This window comes from Poeciliopsis prolifica, unplaced genomic scaffold, assembly GCF_027474105.1.
Source record: "Poeciliopsis prolifica strain line A6 unplaced genomic scaffold, Auburn_PproV2 SCAFFOLD051, whole genome shotgun sequence".
Taxonomy (NCBI): Eukaryota; Metazoa; Chordata; class Actinopteri; order Cyprinodontiformes; family Poeciliidae; genus Poeciliopsis; species Poeciliopsis prolifica.
In genome coordinates, this window is record NW_026562426.1 from 3,568,648 (window position 1) to 3,584,472 (window position 15,825).

A 15,825-nucleotide genomic window follows, 5' to 3' on the forward strand; every position below is an offset into this window, starting at 1 on the left:
GCCACCTGTTTATTCCTGAATGGCAAAGTAAACGACGGTGGAGCAGAGGTTGGAGGAACAGTCATCATTTACATGACACAGATCTTTGGAAGAATCCTTCTAACACAAGGATGGAAGGAGGATTAATTTGTAACAATCTTCCTATGCACTTCAGAACAAAGACTTTGGAAAAGACTGTTTTGCATCTTGACAATAGATCGAAGAGAAAAGAGGGGGAGGAATGAGATGGGTGTCAATCAGACACTTTGAACGTATTGTGAAAAGTTTAGCATAGCAGAGGATGGTTTCGATCCATCGACCTCTGGGTTATTTGCCCAGCACGCTTCCGCTGCACCACTCTGCTTTTACCCAACGTGCCGTGACCCGAATTCGAACCGGGGTTGCTGCGGCCACAACGCAGAGTACTAACCACTATACGATCACGGCTATACGCTAGAGGGTGTCGTTCGACAGCAACTCCTAACAAACCTTTCCTCTGAAGATGTGGAAATAAGATAAAAGGAGTCCTTCGAGCCGGAGTTGAACCAGCGACCTAAGGATGTCCACCTTTGTACTCTACAGTCCTCCGCTCTACCAACTGAGCTATCGAAGGTTCTGTGCCACGGAGGTGAGAAGCGCTCACATGCCTCTACACAGCTGCATGAGAATGCACATATGAAGGTTGTGAGTTCAACCCTCACACGAAGTACGTGTTTTGATAAACACAACCATTTTGCCACACGCTGCAAACAGTCGGTCCCGGTCCGACACGATGAGAAGGAGTTCCTTGACACCAGATGGGCTAGTTGGGCAACGACTAACGCAACTGATTACGGATCGGAAGAGTCTGGCTTCGATTCCTGGCTAACTCGAGCAACTTTTCTTCTCTCGTCCACACCAAGCGCGTGGCCGTTGCAGAGTCCTAGGCGTCATCTCCGTCCCAAACCCCTGAGAGGAGGTCCGCTTTACGCCACCTGTTTATTCCTGAATGGCAAAGTAAACGACGGTGGAGCAGAGGTTGGAGGAACAGTCATCATTTACATGACACAGATCTTTGGAAGAATCCTTCTAACACAAGGATGGAAGGAGGATTAATTTGTAAACAATCTTCCTATGCACTTTCAGACAAAGACTTTGGAAAAGACTGTTTTGCATCTTGACAATGATCGAAGAGAAAAGAGGGGGAGGAATGAGATGGGTACGTCAATCAGACACTTTGAACGTATTGTGAAAAGTTTAGCATAGCAGAGGATGGTTTCGATCCATCGACCTCTGGGTTATGGGCCCAGCACGCTTCCGCTGCGCCACTCTGCTTTTACCCAACGTGCCGTGACCCGGATTCGAACCGGGGTTGCTGCGGCCACAACGCAGAGTACTAACCACTATACGATCACGGCTATACGCTAGAGTGTGTCGTTCGACAGCAACTCCTAACAAACCTTTCCTCTGAAGATGTGGAAAAAAGATAAAAGGAGTCCTTCGAGCCGGAGTTGAACCAGCGACCTAAGGATGTCCACCTTTGTACTCTACAGTCCTCCGCTCTACCAACTGAGCTATCGAAGGTTCTGTGCCAGGGAGTGAGAAGCGCTCACATGCCTCTACACAGCTGCATGAGAATGCACATATGAAGGTTGTGAGTTCAACCCTCACACGAAGTACGTGTTTTGATAAACACAACCATTTTGCCACACGCTGCAAACAGTCGGTCCCGGTCCGACACGATGAGAAGGAGTTCCTTGACACCAGATGGGCTAGTTGGGCAACGACTAACGCAACTGATTACGGATCGGAAGAGTCTGGCTTCGATTCCTGGCTAACTCGAGCAACTTTTCTTCTCTCGTCCACACCAAGCGCGTGGCCGTTGCAGAGTCCTAGGCGTCATCTCCGTCCCAAACCCCTGAGAGGAGGTCCGCTTTACGCCACCTGTTTATTCCTGAATGGCAAAGTAAACGACGGTGGAGCAGAGGTTGGAGGAACAGTCATCATTTACATGACACAGATCTTTGGAAGAATCCTTCTAACACAAGGATGGAAGGAGGATTAATTTGTAAACAATCTTCCTATGCACTTCAGAACAATGACTTTGGAAAAGACTGTTTTGCATCTTGAAAATAGATCGAAGAGAAAATAGGGGGAGGAATGAGATGGGTACGTCAATCAGACACTTTGAACGTATTGTGAAAAGTTTAGCATAGCAGAGGATGGTTTCGATCCATCGACCTCTGGGTTATTTGCCCAGCACGCTTCCGCTGCACCACTCTGCTTTTACCCAACGTGCCGTGACCCGATTCGAACCGGGGTTGCTGCGGCCACAACGCAGAGTACTAACCACTATACGATCACGGCTATACGCTAGAGGGTGTCGTTCGACAGCAACTCCTAACAAACCTTTCCTCTGAAGATGTGGAAAAAAGATAAAAGGAGTCCTTCGAGCCGGAGTTGAACCAGCGACCTAAGGATGTCCACCTTTGTACTCTACAGTCCTCCGCTCTACCAACTGAGCTATCGAAGGTTCTGTGCCAGGGAGTGAGAAGCGCTCACATGCCTCTACACAGCTGCATGAGAATGCACATATGAAGGTTGTGAGTTCAACCCTCACACGAAGTACGTGTTTTGATAAACACAACCATTTTGCCACACGCTGCAAACAGTCGGTCCCGGTCCGACACGATGAGAAGGAGTTCCTTGACACCAGATGGGCTAGTTGGGCAACGACTAACGCAACTGATTACGGATCGGAAGAGTCTGGCTTCGATTCCTGGCTAACTCGAGCAACTTTTCTTCTCTCGTCCACACCAAGCGCGTGGCCGTTGCAGAGTCCTAGGCGTCATCTCCGTCCCAAACCCCTGAGAGGAGGTCCGCTTTACGCCACCTGTTTATTCCTGAATGGCAAAGTAAACGACGGTGGAGCAGAGGTTGGAGGAACAGTCATCATTTACATGACACAGATCTTTGGAAGAATCCTTCTAACACAAGGATGGAAGGAGGATTAATTTGTAAACAATCTTCCTATGCACTTCAGAACAAAGACTTTGGAAAAGACTGTTTTGCATCTTGACAATAGATCGAAGAGAAAAGAGGGGAGGAATGAGATGGGTACGTCAATCAGACACTTTGAACGTATTGTGAAAAGTTTAGCATAGCAGAGGATGGTTTCGATCCATCGACCTCTGGGTTATGCCCAGCACGCTTCCGCTGCCACTCTGCTTTTACCCAACGTGCCGTGACCCGATTCGAACCGGGGTTGCTGCGGCCACAACGCAGAGTACTAACCACTATACGATCACGGCTATACGCTAGAGTGTGTCGTTCGACAGCAACTCCTAACAACCTTTCCTCTGAAGATGTGGAAAAAAGATAAAAGGAGTCCTTCGAGCCGGAGTTGAACCAGCGACCTAAGGATGTCCACCTTTGTACTCTACAGTCCTCCGCTCTACCAACTGAGCTATCGAAGGTTCTGTGCCAGGGAAGTGAGAAGCGCTCACATGCCTCTACACAGCTGCATGAGAATGCACATATGAAGGTTGTGAGTTCAACCCTCACACGAAGTACGTGTTTTGATAAACACAACCATTTTGCCACACGCTGCAAACAGTCGGTCCCGGTCCGACACGATGAGAAGGAGTTCCTTGACACCAGATGGGCTAGTTGGGCAACGACTAACGCAACTGATTACGGATCGGAAGAGTCTGGCTTCGTCCTGGCTAACTCGAGCAACTTTTCTTCTCTCGTCCACACCAAGCGCGTGGCCGTTGCAGAGTCCTAGGCGTCATCTCCGTCCCAAACCCCTGAGAGGAGGTCCGCTTTACGCCACCTGTTTATTCCTGAATGGCAAAGTAAACGACGGTGGAGCAGAGGTTGGAGGAACAGTCATCATTTACATGACACAGATCTTTGGAAGAATCCTTCTAACACAAGGATGGAAGGAGGATTAATTTGTAAACAATCTTCCTATGCACTTCAGAACAAAGACTTTGGAAAAGACTGTTTTGCATCTTGACAATTGATCGAAGAGAAAAGAGGGGGAGGAATGAGATGGGTACGTCAATCAGACACTTTGAACGTATTGTGAAAAGTTTAGCATAGCAGAGGATGGTTTCGATCCATCGACCTCTGGGTTATGGGCCCAGCACGCTTCCGCTGCGCCACTCTGCTTTTACCCAACGTGCCGTGACCCGGATTCGAACCGGGGTTGCTGCGGCCACAACGCAGAGTACTAACCACTATACGATCACGGCTATACGCTAGAGTGTGTCGTTCGACAGCAACTCCTAACAAACCTTTCCTCTGAAGATGTGGAAAAAAGATAAAAGGAGTCCTTCGAGCCGGAGTTGAACCAGCGACCTAAGGATGTCCACCTTTGTACTCTACAGTCCTCCGCTCTACCAACTGAGCTATCGAAGGTTCTGTGCCAGGGAAGTGAGAAGCGCTCACATGCCTCTACACAGCTGCATGAGAATGCACATATGAAGGTTGTGAGTTCAACCCTCACACGAAGTACGTGTTTTGATAAACACAACCATTTTGCCACACGCTGCAAACAGTCGGTCCCGGTCCGACACGATGAGAAGGAGTTCCTTGACACCAGATGGGCTAGTTGGGCAACGACTAACGCAACTGATTACGGATCGGAAGAGTCTGGCTTCGATTCCTGGCTAACTCGAGCAACTTTTCTTCTCTCGTCCACACCAAGCGCGTGGCCGTTGCAGAGTCCTAGGCGTCATCTCCGTCCCAAACCCCTGAGAGGAGGTCCGCTTTACGCCACCTGTTTATTCCTGAATGGCAAAGTAAACGACGGTGGAGCAGAGGTTGGAGGAACAGTCATCATTTACATGACACAGATCTTTGGAAGAATCCTTCTAACACAAGGATGGAAGGAGGATTAATTTGTAAACAATCTTCCTATGCACTTCAGACAAAGACTTTGGAAAAGACTGTTTTGCATCTTGACAATAGATCGAAGAGAAAAGAGGGGGAGGAATGAGATGGGTACGTCAATCAGACACTTTGAACGTATTGTGAAAAGTTTAGCATAGCAGAGGATGGTTTCGATCCATCGACCTCTGGGTTATGGGCCCAGCACGCTTCCGCTGCGCCACTCTGCTTTTACCCAACGTGCCGTGACCCGGATTCGAACCGGGGTTGCTGCGGCCACAACGCAGAGTACTAACCACTATACGATCACGGCTATACGCTAGAGTGTGTCGTTCGACAGCAACTCCTAACAAACCTTTCCTCTGAAGATGTGGAAAAAAGATAAAAGGAGTCCTTCGAGCCGGAGTTGAACCAGCGACCTAAGGATGTCCACCTTTGTACTCTACAGTCCTCCGCTCTACCAACTGAGCTATCGAAGGTTCTGTGCCAGGGAAGTGAGAAGCGCTCACATGCCTCTACACAGCTGCATGAGAATGCACATATGAAGGTTGTGAGTTCACCCTCACACGAAGTACGTGTTTTGATAAACACAACCATTTTGCCACACGCTGCAAACAGTCGGTCCCGGTCCGACACGATGAGAAGGAGTTCCTTGACACCAGATGGGCTAGTTGGGCAACGACTAACGCAACTGATTACGGATCGGAAGAGTCTGGCTTCGATTCCTGGCTAACTCGAGCAACTTTTCTTCTCTCGTCCACACCAAGCGCGTGGCCGTTGCAGAGTCCTAGGCGTCATCTCCGTCCCAAACCCCTGAGAGGAGGTCCGCTTTACGCCACCTGTTTATTCCTGAATGGCAAAGTAAACGACGGTGGAGCAGAGGTTGGAGGAACAGTCATCATTTACATGACACAGATCTTTGGAAGAATCCTTCTAACACAAGGATGGAAGGAGGATTAATTTGTAAACAATCTTCCTATGCACTTCAGAACAAAGACTTTGGAAAAGACTGTTTTGCATCTTGACAATAGATCGAAGAGAAAAGAGGGGAGGAATGAGATGGGTATGTCAATCAGACACTTTGAACGTATTGTGAAAAGTTTAGCATAGCAGAGGATGGTTTCGATCCATCGACCTCTGGGTTATGGGCCCAGCACGCTTCCGCTGCGCCACTCTGCTTTTACCCAACGTGCCGTGACCCGGATTCGAACCGGGTTGCTGCGGCCACAACGCAGAGTACTAACCACTATACGATCACGGCTATACGCTAGAGTGTGTCGTTCGACAGCAACTCCTAACAAACCTTTCCTCTGAAGATGTGGAAAAAAGATAAAAGGAGTCCTTCGAGCCGGAGATGAACCAGCGACCTAAGGATGTCCACCTTTGTACTCTACAGTCCTCCTCTCTACCAACTGAGCTATCGAAGGTTCTGTGCCACGGAGGTGAGAAGCGCTCACATGCCTCTACACAGCTGCATGAGAATGCACATATGAAGGTTGTGAGTTCAACCCTCACACGAAGTACGTTTTTGATAAACACAACCATTTTGCCACACGCTGCAAACAGTCGGCCCCGGTCCCGACACGATGAGAAGGAGTTCCTTGACACCAGATGGGCTAGTTGGGCAACGACTAACGCAACTGATTACGGATCGGAAGAGTCTGGCTTCGATTCCTGGCTAACTCGAGCAACTTTTCTTCTCTCGTCCACACCAAGCGCGTGGCCGTTGCAGAGTCCTAGGCGTCATCTCCGTCCCAAACCCCTGAGAGGAGGTCCGCTTTACGCCACCTGTTTATTCCTGAATGGCAAAGTAAACGACGGTGGAGCAGAGGTTGGAGGAACAGTCATCATTTACATGACACAGATCTTTGGAAGAATCCTTCTAACACAAGGATGGAAGGAGGATTAATTTGTAAACAATCTTCCTATGCACTTCAGAACAAAGACTTTGGAAAAGACTGTTTTGCATCTTGACATAGATCGAAGAGAAAAGAGGGGGAGGAATGAGATGGGTATGTCAATCAGACACTTTGAACGTATTGTGAAAAGTTTAGCATAGCAGAGGATGGTTTCGATCCATCGACCTCTGGGTTATGGGCCCAGCACGCTTCCGCTGCGCCACTCTGCTTTTACCCAACGTGCCGTGACCCGGATTCGAACCGGGGTTGCTGCGGCCACAACGCAGAGTACTAACCACTATACGATCACGGCTATGCGCTAGAGTGTGTCGTTCGACAGCAACTCCTAACAAACCTTTCCTCTGAAGATTTGGAAAAAAGATAAAGGAGTCCTTCGAGCCGGAGTTGAACCAGCGACCTAAGGATGTCCACCTTTGTACTCTATAGTCCTCCTCTCTATCAACTGAGCTATCGAAGGTTCTGTGCCAGGAAAGTGAGAAGCGCTCACATGCCTCTACACAGCTGCATGAGAATGCACATATGAAGGTTGTGAGTTCAACCCTCACACGAAGTACGTGTTTTGATAAACACAACCATTTTGCCACACGCTGCAAACAGTCGGTCCCGGTCCGACACGATGAGAAGGAGTTCCTTGACACCAGATGGGCTAGTTGGGCAACGACTAACGCAACTGATTACGGATCGGAAGAGTCTGGCTTCGATTCCTGGCTAACTCGAGCAACTTTTTCTCTCTCGTCCACACCAAGCGCGTGGCCGTTGCAGAGTCCTAGGCGTCATCTCCGTCCCAAACCCCTGAGAGGAGGTCCGCTTTACGCCACCTGTTTATTCCTGAATGGCAAAGTAAACGACGGTGGAGCAGAGGTTGGAGGAACAGTCATCATTTACATGACACAGATCTTTGGAAGAATCCTTCTAACACAAGGATGGAAGGAGGATTAATTTGTAAACAATCTTCCTATGCACTTCAGAACAAAGACTTTGGAAAAGACTGTTTTGCATCTTGACAATAGATCGAAGAGAAAAGAGGGGGAGGAATGAGATGGGTACGTCAATCAGACACTTTGAACGTATTGTGAAAAGTTTAGCATAGCAGAGGATGGTTTCGATCCATCGACCTCTGGGTTATGGGCCCAGCACGCTTCCCGCTGCGCCACTCTGCTTTTACCCAACGTGCCGTGACCCGGATTCGAACCGGGGTTGCTGCGGCCACAACGCAGAGTACTAACCACTATACGATCACGGCTATACGCTAGTGTGTCGTTCGACAGCAACTCCTAACAAACCTTTCCTCTGAAGATTTGGAAAAAAGATAAAAGGAGTCCTTCGAGCCGGAGTTGAACCAGCGACCTAAGGATGTCCACCTTGTACTCTACAGTCCTCCTCTCTATCAACTGAGCTATCGAAGGTTCTGTGCCAGGGAAGTGAGAAGCGCTCACATGCCTCTACACAGCTGCATGAGAATGCACATATGAAGGTTGTGAGTTCAACCCTCACACGAAGTACGTGTTTTGATAAACACAACCATTTTGCCACACGCTGCAAACAGTCGGTCCCGGTCCGACACGATGAGAAGGAGTTCCTTGACACCAGATGGGCTAGTTGGGCAACGACTAACGCAACTGATTACGGATCGGAAGGTCTGGCTTCGATTCCTGGCTAACTCGAGCAACTTTTCTTCTCTCGTCCACACCAAGCGCGTGGCCGTTGCAGAGTCCTAGGCGTCATCTCCGTCCCAAACCCCTGAGAGGAGGTCCGCTTTACGCCACCTGTTTATTCTGAATGGCAAAGTAAACGACGGTGGAGCAGAGGTTGGAGGAACAGTCATCATTTACATGACACAGATCTTTGGAAGAATCCTTCTAACACAAGGATGGAAGGAGGATTAATTTGTAAACAATCTTCCTATGCACTTCAGAACAAAGACTTTGGAAAAGACTGTTTTTGCATCTTGACAATAGATCGAAGAGAAAGAGGGGGAGGAATGAGATGGGTACGTCAATCAGACACTTTGTACGTATTGTGAAAAGTTTAGCATAGCAGAGGATGGTTTCGATCCATCGACCTCTGGGTTATGGGCCCAGCACGCTTCCGCTGCGCCACTCTGCTTTTACCCAACGTGCCGTGACCCGGATTCGAACCGGGGTTGCTGCGGCCACAACGCAGAGTACTAACCACTATACGATCACGGCTATACGCTAGAGTGTGTCGTTCGACAGCAACTCCTAACAAACCTTTCCTCTGAAGATGTGGAAAAAAGATAAAGGAGTCCTTCGAGCCGGAGTTGAACCAGCGACCTAAGGATGTCCACCTTTGTACTCTACAGTCCTCCGCTCTACCAACTGAGCTATCGAAGGTTCTGTGCCACAGAGGTGAGAAGCGCTCACATGCCTCTACACAGCTGCATGAGAATGCACATATGAAGGTTGTGAGTTCAACCCTCACACGAAGTACGTGTTTTGATAAACACAACCATTTTGCCACACGCTGCAAACAGTCGGTCCCGGTCCGACACGATGAGAAGGAGTTCCTTGACACCAGATGGGCTAGTTGGGCAATGACTAACGCAACTGATTACGGATCGGAAGAGTCTGGCTTCGATTCCTGGCTAACTCGAGCAACTTTTCTTCTCTCGTCCACACCAAGCGCGTGGCCGTTGCAGAGTCCTAGGCGTCATCTCCGTCCCAAACCCCTGAGAGGAGGTCCGCTTTACGCCACCTGTTTATTCCTGAATGGCAAAGTAAACGACGGTGGAGCAGAGGTTGGAGGAACAGTCATCATTTACATGACACAGATCTTTGGAAGAATCCTTCTAACACAAGGATGGAAGGAGGATTAATTTGTAAACAATCTTCCTATGCACTTCAGAACAAAGACTTTGGAAAAGACTGTTTTGCATCTTGACAATAGATCGAAGAGAAAGAGGGGAGGAATGAGATGGGTACGTCATCAGACACTTTGTACGTATTGTGAAAAGTTTAGCATAGCAGAGGATGGTTTCGATCCATCGACCTCTGGGTTATGGGCCCAGCACGCTTCCGCTGCGCCACTCTGCTTTTACCCAACGTGCCGTGACCCGGATTCGAACCGGGTTGCTGCGGCCACAACGCAGAGTACTAACCACTATACGATCACGGCTATACGCTAGAGTGTCGTTCGACAGCAACTCCTAACAAACCTTTCCTCTGAAGATGTGGAAAAAAGATAAAAGGAGTCCTTCGAGCCGGAGTTGAACCAGCGACCTAAGGATGTCCACCTTTGTACTCTACAGTCCTCCGCTCTACCAACTGAGCTATCGAAGGTTCTGTGCCACAGAGGTGAGAAGCGCTCACATGCCTCTACACAGCTGCATGAGAATGCACATATGAAGGTTGTGAGTTCAACCCTCACACGAAGTACGTGTTTTGATAAACACAACCATTTTGCCACACGCTGCAAACAGTCGGTCCCGGTCCGACACGATGAGAAGGAGTTCCTTGACACCAGATGGGCTAGTTGGGCAACGACTAACGCAACTGATTACGGATCGGAAGAGTCTGGCTTCGATTCCTGGCTAACTCGAGCAACTTTTCTTCTCTCGTCCACACCAAGCGCGTGGCCGCTGCAGAGTCCTAGGCGTCATCTCCGTCCCAAACCCCTGAGAGGAGGTCCGCTTTACGCCACCTGTTTATTCCTGAATGGCAAAGTAAACGACGGTGGAGCAGAGGTTGGAGGAACAGTCATCATTTACATGACACAGATCTTTGGAAGAATCCTTCTAACACAAGGATGGAAGGAGGATTAATTTGTAAACAATCTTCCTATGCACTTCAGAACAAAGACTTTGGAAAAGACTGTTTTGCATCTTGACAATAGATCGAAGAGAAAAGAGGGGGAGGAATGAGATGGGTACGTCAATCAGACACTTTGAACGTATTGTGAAAAGTTTAGCATAGCAGAGGATGGTTTCGATCCATCGACCTCTGGGTTATGGGCCTAGCACGCTTCCGCTGCGCCACTCTGCTTTTACCCAACGTGCCGTGACCCGGATTCGAACCGGGTTGCTGCGGCCACAACGCAGAGTACTAACCACTATACGATCACGGCTATACGCTAGAGTGTGTCGTTCGACAGCAACTCCTAACAAACCTTTCCTCTGAAGATGTGGAAAAAAGATAAAAGGAGTCCTTCGAGCCGGAGATGAACCAACGACCTAAGGATGTCCACCTTTGTACTCTACAGTCCTCCTCTCTACCAACTGAGCTATCGAAGGTTCTGTGCCAGGGAAGTGAGAAGCGCTCACATGCCTCTACACAGCTGCATGAGAATGCACATATGAAGGTTGTGAGTTCAACCCTCACACGAAGTACGTGTTTTGATAAACACAACCATTTTGCCACACGCTGCAAACAGTCGGTCCCGGTCCGACACGATGAGAAGGAGTTCCTTGACACCAGATGGGCTAGTTGGGCAACGACTAACGCAACTGATTACGGATCGGAAGAGTCTGGCTTCGATTCCTGGCTAACCTCGAGCAACTTTTCTTCTCTCGTCCACACCAAGCGCGTGGCCGTTGCAGAGTCCTAGGCGTCATCTCCGTCCCAAACCCCTGAGAGGAGGTCCGCTTTACGCCACCTGTTTATTCCTGAATGGCAAAGTAAACGACGGTGGAGCAGAGGTTGGAGGAACAGTCATCATTTACATGACACAGATCTTTGGAAGAATCCTTCTAACACAAGGATGGAAGGAGGATTAATTTGTAAACAATCTTTCTATGCACTTCAGAACAAAGACTTTGGAAAAGTTGTTTTGCATCTTGACAATAGATCGAAGAGAAAAGAGGGGAGGAATGAGATGGGTACGTCAATCAGACACTTTGAACGTATTGTGAAAAGTTTAGCATAGCAGAGGATGGTTTCGATCCATCGACCTCTGGGTTATGGGCCCAGCACGCTTCCGCTGCGCCACTCTGCTTTTACCCAACGTGCCGTGACCCGGATTCGAACCGGGGTTGCTGCGGCCACAACGCAGAGTACTAACCACTATACGATCACGGCTATACGCTAGAGTGTGTCGTTCGACAGCACTCCTAACAAACCTTTCCTCTGAAGATGTGGAAAAAAGATAAAAGGAGTCCTTCGAGCCGGAGTTGAACCAGCGACCTAAGGATGTCCACCTTTGTACTCTACAGTCCTCCTCTCTATCAACTGAGCTATCGAAGGTTCTGTGCCAGGGAAGTGAGAAGCGCTCACATGCCTCTACACAGCTGCATGAGAATGCACATATGAAGGTTGTGAGTTCAACCCTCACACGAAGTACGTGTTTTGATAAACACAACCATTTTGCCACACGCTGCAAACAGTCGGTCCCGGTCCGACACGATGAGAAGGAGTTCCTTGACACCAGATGGGCTAGTTGGGCAACGACTAACGCAACTGATTACGGATCGGAAGAGTCTGGCTTCGATTCCTGGCTAACTCGAGCAACTTTTCTTCTCTCGTCCACACCAAGCGCGTGGCCGTTGCAGAGTCCTAGGCGTCATCTCCGTCCCAAACCCCTGAGGAGGTCCGCTTTACGCCACCTGTTTATTCCTGAATGGCAAAGTAACGACGGTGGAGCAGAGGTTGGAGGAACAGTCATCATTTACATGACACAGATCTTTGGAAGAATCCTTCTAACACAAGGATGGAAGGAGGATTAATTTGTAAACAATCTTCCTATGCACTTCAGAACAAAGACTTTGGAAAAGACTGTTTTGCATCTTGACAATAGATCGAAGAGAAAAGAGGGGGAGGAATGAGATGGGTACGTCAATCAGACACTTTGAACGTATTGTGAAAAGTTTAGCATAGCAGAGGATGGTTTCGATCCATCGACCTCTGGGTTATGGGCCCAGCACGCTTCCGCTGCGCCACTCTGCTTTTACCCAACGTGCCGTGACCCGGATTCGAACCGGGTTTGCTGCGGCCACAACGCAGAGTACTAACCACTATACGATCACGGCTATACGCTAGAGTGTGTCGTTCGACAGCAACTCCTAACAAACCTTTCCTCTGAAGATGTGGAAAAAAGATAAAAGGAGTCCTTCGAGCCGGAGTTGAACCAGCGACCTAAGGATGTCCACCTTTGTACTCTACAGTCCTCCGCTCTACCAACTGAGCTATCGAAGGTTCTGTGCCACAGAGGTGAGAAGCGCTCACATGCCTCTACACAGCTGCATGAGAATGCACATATGAAGGTTGTGAGTTCAACCCTCACACGAAGTACGTGTTTTTGATAACACAACCATTTTGCCACACGCTGCAACAGTCGGCCCCGGTCCGACACGATGAGAAGGAGTTCCTTGACACCAGATGGGCTAGTTGGGCAACGACTAACGCAACTGATTACGGATCGGAAGAGTCTGGCTTCGATTCCTGGCTAACTCGAGCAACTTTTCTTCTCTCGTCCACACCAAGCGCGTGGCCGCTGCAGAGTCCTAGGCGTCATCTCCGTCCCAAACCCCTGAGAGGAGTCCGCTTTACGCCACCTGTTTTATTCCTGAATGGCAAAGTAAACGACGGTGAGCAGAGGTTGGAGGAACAGTCATCATTTACATGACACAGATCTTTGGAAGAATCCTTCTAACACAGGATGGAAGGAGGATTAATTGTAAACAATCTTCCTATGCACTTCAGAACAAAGACTTTGGAAAGACTGTTTTGCATCTTGACAATAGATCGAAGAGAAAAGAGGGGGAGGAATGAGATGGGTACGTCAATCAGACACTTTGAACGTATTGTGAAAAGTTTAGCATAGCAGAGGATGGTTTCGATCCATCGACCTCTGGGTTATGGGCCCAGCACACTTCCGCTGCGCCACTCTGCTTTTACCCAACGTGCCGTGACCCGGATTCGAACCGGGGTTGCTGCGGCCACAACGCAGAGTACTAACCACTATACGATCACGGCTATACGCTAGAGTGTGTCGTTCGACAGCAACTCCTAACAAACCTTTCCTCTGAAGATTTGGAAAAAAGATAAAAGGAGTCCTTCGAGCCGGAGTTGAACCAGCGACCTAAGGATGTCCACCTTTGTACTCTACAGTCCTCCTCTCTATCAACTGAGCTATCGAAGGTTCTGTGCCAGGGAAGTGAGAAGCGCTCACATGCCTCTACACAGCTGCATGAGAATGCACATATGAAGGTTATGAGTTCAACCCTCACACGAAGTACGTGTTTTGATAAACACAACCATTTTGCCACACACTGCAACAGTCGGTCCCGGTCCGACACGATGAGAAGGAGTTCCTTGACACCAGATGGCTAGTTTGGGCAACGACTAACGCAACTGATTACGGATCGGAAGAGTCTGGCTTCGATTCCTGGCTAACTCGAGCAACTTTTCTTCTCTCGTCCACACCAAGCGCGTGGCCGTTGCAGAGTCCTAGGCGTCATCTCCGTCCCAAACCCCTGAGAGGAGGTCCGCTTTACGCCACCTGTTTATTCCTGAATGGCAAAGTAAACGACGGTGGAGCAGAGGTTGGAGGAACAGTCATCATTTACATGACACAGATCTTTGGAAGAATCCTTCTAACACAAGGATGGAAGGAGGATTAATTTGTAAACAATCTTCCTATGCACTTCAGAACAAAGACTTTGGAAAAGACTGTTTTTGCATCTTGACAATAGATCGAAGAGAAAAGAGGGGGAGGAATGAGATGGGTATGTCAATCAGACACTTTGAACGTATTGTGAAAAGTTTTGCATAGCAGAGGATGGTTTCGATCCATCGACCTCTGGGTTATGGGCCCAGCACGCTTTCCGCTGCGCCACTCTGCTTTTACCCAATGTGCCCGTGACCCGGATTCGAACCGGGGTTGCTGCGGCCACAACGCAGAGTACTAACCACTATACGATCACGGCTATACGCTAGAGTGTGTCGTTCGACAGCAACTCCTAACAAACCTTTCCTCGAAGATGTGGAAAAAAGATAAAAGGAGTCCTTCGAGCCGGAGTTGAACCAGCGACCTAAGGATGTCCCACCTTTGTACTCTACAGTCCTCCGCTCTACCAACTGAGCTATCGAAGGTTCTGTGCCAGGGAAGTGAGAAGCGCTCACATGCCTCTACACAGCTGCATGAGAATGCACATATGAAGGTTGTGAGTTCAACCCTCACACGAAGTACGTGTTTTGATAAACACAACCATTTTGCCACACGCTGCAAACAGTCGGTCCCGGTCCGACACGATGAGAAGGAGTTCCTTGACACCAGATGGGCTAGTTGGGCAACGACTAACGCAACTGATTACGGATCGGAAGAGTCTGGCTTCGATTCCTGGCTAACTCGAGCAACTTTTCTTCTCTCGTCCACACCAAGCGCGTGGGCCGTTGCAGAGTCCTAGGCGTCATCTCCGTCCCAAACCCCTGAGAGGAGGTCCGCTTTACGCCACCTGTTTATTCCTGAATGGCAAAGTAAACGACGGTGGAGCAGAGGTTGGAGGAACAGTCCATCATTTACATGACACAGATCTTTGGAAGAATCCTTCTAACACAAGGATGGAAGGAGGATTAATTTGTAAACAATCTTCCTATGCACTTCAGAACAAAGACTTTGGAAAAGACTGTTTTGCATCTTGACAATAGATCGAAGAGAAAAGAGGGGAGGAATGAGATGGTACGTCAATCAGACACTTTGAACGTATTGTGAAAAGTTTAGCATAGCAGAGGATGGTTTCGATCCATCGACCTCTGGGTTATGGGCCCAGCACGCTTCCGCTGCGCCACTCTGCTTTTACCCAACGTGCTGTGACCCGGATTCGAACCGGGTTGCTGCGGCCACAACGCAGAGTACTAACCACTATACGATCACGGCTATACGCTAGAGTGTGTCGTTCGACAGCAACTCCTAACAAACCTTTCCTCTGAAGATGTGGAAAAAAGATAAAAGGAGTCCTTCGAGCCGGAGTTGAACCAGCGACCTAAGGATGTCCACCTTTGTACTCTACAGTCCTCCGCTCTACCAACTGAGCTATCGAAGGTTCTGTGCCACAGAGGTGAGAAGCGCTCACATGCCTCTACACAGCTGCATGAGAATG

General features: G+C 49.0%; 34 non-coding genes across 34 annotated transcripts; all 34 read right to left on the reverse strand.

Moving 5' to 3' along the window:
* Window positions 1–504: 504 nt before the first annotated feature.
* On the reverse strand, window positions 505–592 carry trnay-gua (transfer RNA tyrosine (anticodon GUA)). Its single transcript is given in 2 exon segments — window positions 505–540; window positions 556–592. It is a non-coding gene; the product is annotated as a tRNA-Tyr (tRNA).
* Window positions 593–1,221: 629 nt separating this feature from the next.
* On the reverse strand, window positions 1,222–1,293 carry trnam-cau (transfer RNA methionine (anticodon CAU)). Its single transcript has one exon. It is a non-coding gene; the product is annotated as a tRNA-Met (tRNA).
* Window positions 1,294–1,304: 11 nt separating this feature from the next.
* On the reverse strand, window positions 1,305–1,376 carry trnah-gug (transfer RNA histidin (anticodon GUG)). Its single transcript has one exon. It is a non-coding gene; the product is annotated as a tRNA-His (tRNA).
* A 78-nt stretch (window positions 1,377–1,454) lies between these two features.
* Window positions 1,455–1,542, reverse strand: trnay-gua (transfer RNA tyrosine (anticodon GUA)). The gene is given in 2 exon segments: window positions 1,455–1,490; window positions 1,506–1,542. It is a non-coding gene; the product is annotated as a tRNA-Tyr (tRNA).
* An 861-nt stretch (window positions 1,543–2,403) lies between these two features.
* On the reverse strand, window positions 2,404–2,491 carry trnay-gua (transfer RNA tyrosine (anticodon GUA)). Its single transcript is given in 2 exon segments — window positions 2,404–2,439; window positions 2,455–2,491. It is a non-coding gene; the product is annotated as a tRNA-Tyr (tRNA).
* An 855-nt stretch (window positions 2,492–3,346) lies between these two features.
* Window positions 3,347–3,434, reverse strand: trnay-gua (transfer RNA tyrosine (anticodon GUA)). The gene is given in 2 exon segments: window positions 3,347–3,382; window positions 3,398–3,434. It is a non-coding gene; the product is annotated as a tRNA-Tyr (tRNA).
* Window positions 3,435–4,062: 628 nt separating this feature from the next.
* trnam-cau (transfer RNA methionine (anticodon CAU)) lies at window positions 4,063–4,134 on the reverse strand. Its single transcript has one exon. It is a non-coding gene; the product is annotated as a tRNA-Met (tRNA).
* An 11-nt stretch (window positions 4,135–4,145) lies between these two features.
* trnah-gug (transfer RNA histidin (anticodon GUG)) lies at window positions 4,146–4,217 on the reverse strand. Its single transcript has one exon. It is a non-coding gene; the product is annotated as a tRNA-His (tRNA).
* A 78-nt stretch (window positions 4,218–4,295) lies between these two features.
* On the reverse strand, window positions 4,296–4,383 carry trnay-gua (transfer RNA tyrosine (anticodon GUA)). The gene is given in 2 exon segments: window positions 4,296–4,331; window positions 4,347–4,383. It is a non-coding gene; the product is annotated as a tRNA-Tyr (tRNA).
* Window positions 4,384–5,012: 629 nt separating this feature from the next.
* On the reverse strand, window positions 5,013–5,084 carry trnam-cau (transfer RNA methionine (anticodon CAU)). The gene has a single exon. It is a non-coding gene; the product is annotated as a tRNA-Met (tRNA).
* An 11-nt stretch (window positions 5,085–5,095) lies between these two features.
* trnah-gug (transfer RNA histidin (anticodon GUG)) lies at window positions 5,096–5,167 on the reverse strand. The gene has a single exon. It is a non-coding gene; the product is annotated as a tRNA-His (tRNA).
* A 78-nt stretch (window positions 5,168–5,245) lies between these two features.
* trnay-gua (transfer RNA tyrosine (anticodon GUA)) lies at window positions 5,246–5,333 on the reverse strand. The gene is given in 2 exon segments: window positions 5,246–5,281; window positions 5,297–5,333. It is a non-coding gene; the product is annotated as a tRNA-Tyr (tRNA).
* A 628-nt stretch (window positions 5,334–5,961) lies between these two features.
* Window positions 5,962–6,033, reverse strand: trnam-cau (transfer RNA methionine (anticodon CAU)). Its single transcript has one exon. It is a non-coding gene; the product is annotated as a tRNA-Met (tRNA).
* Window positions 6,034–6,193: 160 nt separating this feature from the next.
* trnay-gua (transfer RNA tyrosine (anticodon GUA)) lies at window positions 6,194–6,281 on the reverse strand. Its single transcript is given in 2 exon segments — window positions 6,194–6,229; window positions 6,245–6,281. It is a non-coding gene; the product is annotated as a tRNA-Tyr (tRNA).
* A 629-nt stretch (window positions 6,282–6,910) lies between these two features.
* On the reverse strand, window positions 6,911–6,982 carry trnam-cau (transfer RNA methionine (anticodon CAU)). The gene has a single exon. It is a non-coding gene; the product is annotated as a tRNA-Met (tRNA).
* An 11-nt stretch (window positions 6,983–6,993) lies between these two features.
* Window positions 6,994–7,065, reverse strand: trnah-gug (transfer RNA histidin (anticodon GUG)). The gene has a single exon. It is a non-coding gene; the product is annotated as a tRNA-His (tRNA).
* Window positions 7,066–7,142: 77 nt separating this feature from the next.
* On the reverse strand, window positions 7,143–7,230 carry trnay-aua (transfer RNA tyrosine (anticodon AUA)). Its single transcript is given in 2 exon segments — window positions 7,143–7,178; window positions 7,194–7,230. It is a non-coding gene; the product is annotated as a tRNA-Tyr (tRNA).
* A 714-nt stretch (window positions 7,231–7,944) lies between these two features.
* On the reverse strand, window positions 7,945–8,016 carry trnah-gug (transfer RNA histidin (anticodon GUG)). The gene has a single exon. It is a non-coding gene; the product is annotated as a tRNA-His (tRNA).
* Window positions 8,017–8,092: 76 nt separating this feature from the next.
* trnay-gua (transfer RNA tyrosine (anticodon GUA)) lies at window positions 8,093–8,179 on the reverse strand. The gene is given in 2 exon segments: window positions 8,093–8,128; window positions 8,143–8,179. It is a non-coding gene; the product is annotated as a tRNA-Tyr (tRNA).
* A 628-nt stretch (window positions 8,180–8,807) lies between these two features.
* trnam-cau (transfer RNA methionine (anticodon CAU)) lies at window positions 8,808–8,879 on the reverse strand. The gene has a single exon. It is a non-coding gene; the product is annotated as a tRNA-Met (tRNA).
* An 11-nt stretch (window positions 8,880–8,890) lies between these two features.
* trnah-gug (transfer RNA histidin (anticodon GUG)) lies at window positions 8,891–8,962 on the reverse strand. Its single transcript has one exon. It is a non-coding gene; the product is annotated as a tRNA-His (tRNA).
* Window positions 8,963–9,039: 77 nt separating this feature from the next.
* On the reverse strand, window positions 9,040–9,127 carry trnay-gua (transfer RNA tyrosine (anticodon GUA)). Its single transcript is given in 2 exon segments — window positions 9,040–9,075; window positions 9,091–9,127. It is a non-coding gene; the product is annotated as a tRNA-Tyr (tRNA).
* Window positions 9,128–9,754: 627 nt separating this feature from the next.
* On the reverse strand, window positions 9,755–9,826 carry trnam-cau (transfer RNA methionine (anticodon CAU)). The gene has a single exon. It is a non-coding gene; the product is annotated as a tRNA-Met (tRNA).
* Window positions 9,827–9,984: 158 nt separating this feature from the next.
* Window positions 9,985–10,072, reverse strand: trnay-gua (transfer RNA tyrosine (anticodon GUA)). The gene is given in 2 exon segments: window positions 9,985–10,020; window positions 10,036–10,072. It is a non-coding gene; the product is annotated as a tRNA-Tyr (tRNA).
* Window positions 10,073–11,651: 1,579 nt separating this feature from the next.
* trnam-cau (transfer RNA methionine (anticodon CAU)) lies at window positions 11,652–11,723 on the reverse strand. Its single transcript has one exon. It is a non-coding gene; the product is annotated as a tRNA-Met (tRNA).
* An 11-nt stretch (window positions 11,724–11,734) lies between these two features.
* trnah-gug (transfer RNA histidin (anticodon GUG)) lies at window positions 11,735–11,806 on the reverse strand. Its single transcript has one exon. It is a non-coding gene; the product is annotated as a tRNA-His (tRNA).
* A 77-nt stretch (window positions 11,807–11,883) lies between these two features.
* On the reverse strand, window positions 11,884–11,971 carry trnay-gua (transfer RNA tyrosine (anticodon GUA)). Its single transcript is given in 2 exon segments — window positions 11,884–11,919; window positions 11,935–11,971. It is a non-coding gene; the product is annotated as a tRNA-Tyr (tRNA).
* Window positions 11,972–12,598: 627 nt separating this feature from the next.
* Window positions 12,599–12,670, reverse strand: trnam-cau (transfer RNA methionine (anticodon CAU)). The gene has a single exon. It is a non-coding gene; the product is annotated as a tRNA-Met (tRNA).
* A 161-nt stretch (window positions 12,671–12,831) lies between these two features.
* On the reverse strand, window positions 12,832–12,919 carry trnay-gua (transfer RNA tyrosine (anticodon GUA)). Its single transcript is given in 2 exon segments — window positions 12,832–12,867; window positions 12,883–12,919. It is a non-coding gene; the product is annotated as a tRNA-Tyr (tRNA).
* A 708-nt stretch (window positions 12,920–13,627) lies between these two features.
* trnah-gug (transfer RNA histidin (anticodon GUG)) lies at window positions 13,628–13,699 on the reverse strand. Its single transcript has one exon. It is a non-coding gene; the product is annotated as a tRNA-His (tRNA).
* A 78-nt stretch (window positions 13,700–13,777) lies between these two features.
* On the reverse strand, window positions 13,778–13,865 carry trnay-gua (transfer RNA tyrosine (anticodon GUA)). The gene is given in 2 exon segments: window positions 13,778–13,813; window positions 13,829–13,865. It is a non-coding gene; the product is annotated as a tRNA-Tyr (tRNA).
* An 864-nt stretch (window positions 13,866–14,729) lies between these two features.
* trnay-gua (transfer RNA tyrosine (anticodon GUA)) lies at window positions 14,730–14,818 on the reverse strand. Its single transcript is given in 2 exon segments — window positions 14,730–14,765; window positions 14,782–14,818. It is a non-coding gene; the product is annotated as a tRNA-Tyr (tRNA).
* Window positions 14,819–15,448: 630 nt separating this feature from the next.
* Window positions 15,449–15,520, reverse strand: trnam-cau (transfer RNA methionine (anticodon CAU)). Its single transcript has one exon. It is a non-coding gene; the product is annotated as a tRNA-Met (tRNA).
* A 160-nt stretch (window positions 15,521–15,680) lies between these two features.
* On the reverse strand, window positions 15,681–15,768 carry trnay-gua (transfer RNA tyrosine (anticodon GUA)). The gene is given in 2 exon segments: window positions 15,681–15,716; window positions 15,732–15,768. It is a non-coding gene; the product is annotated as a tRNA-Tyr (tRNA).
* Between the last annotated feature and the right edge of the window lie 57 nt (window positions 15,769–15,825).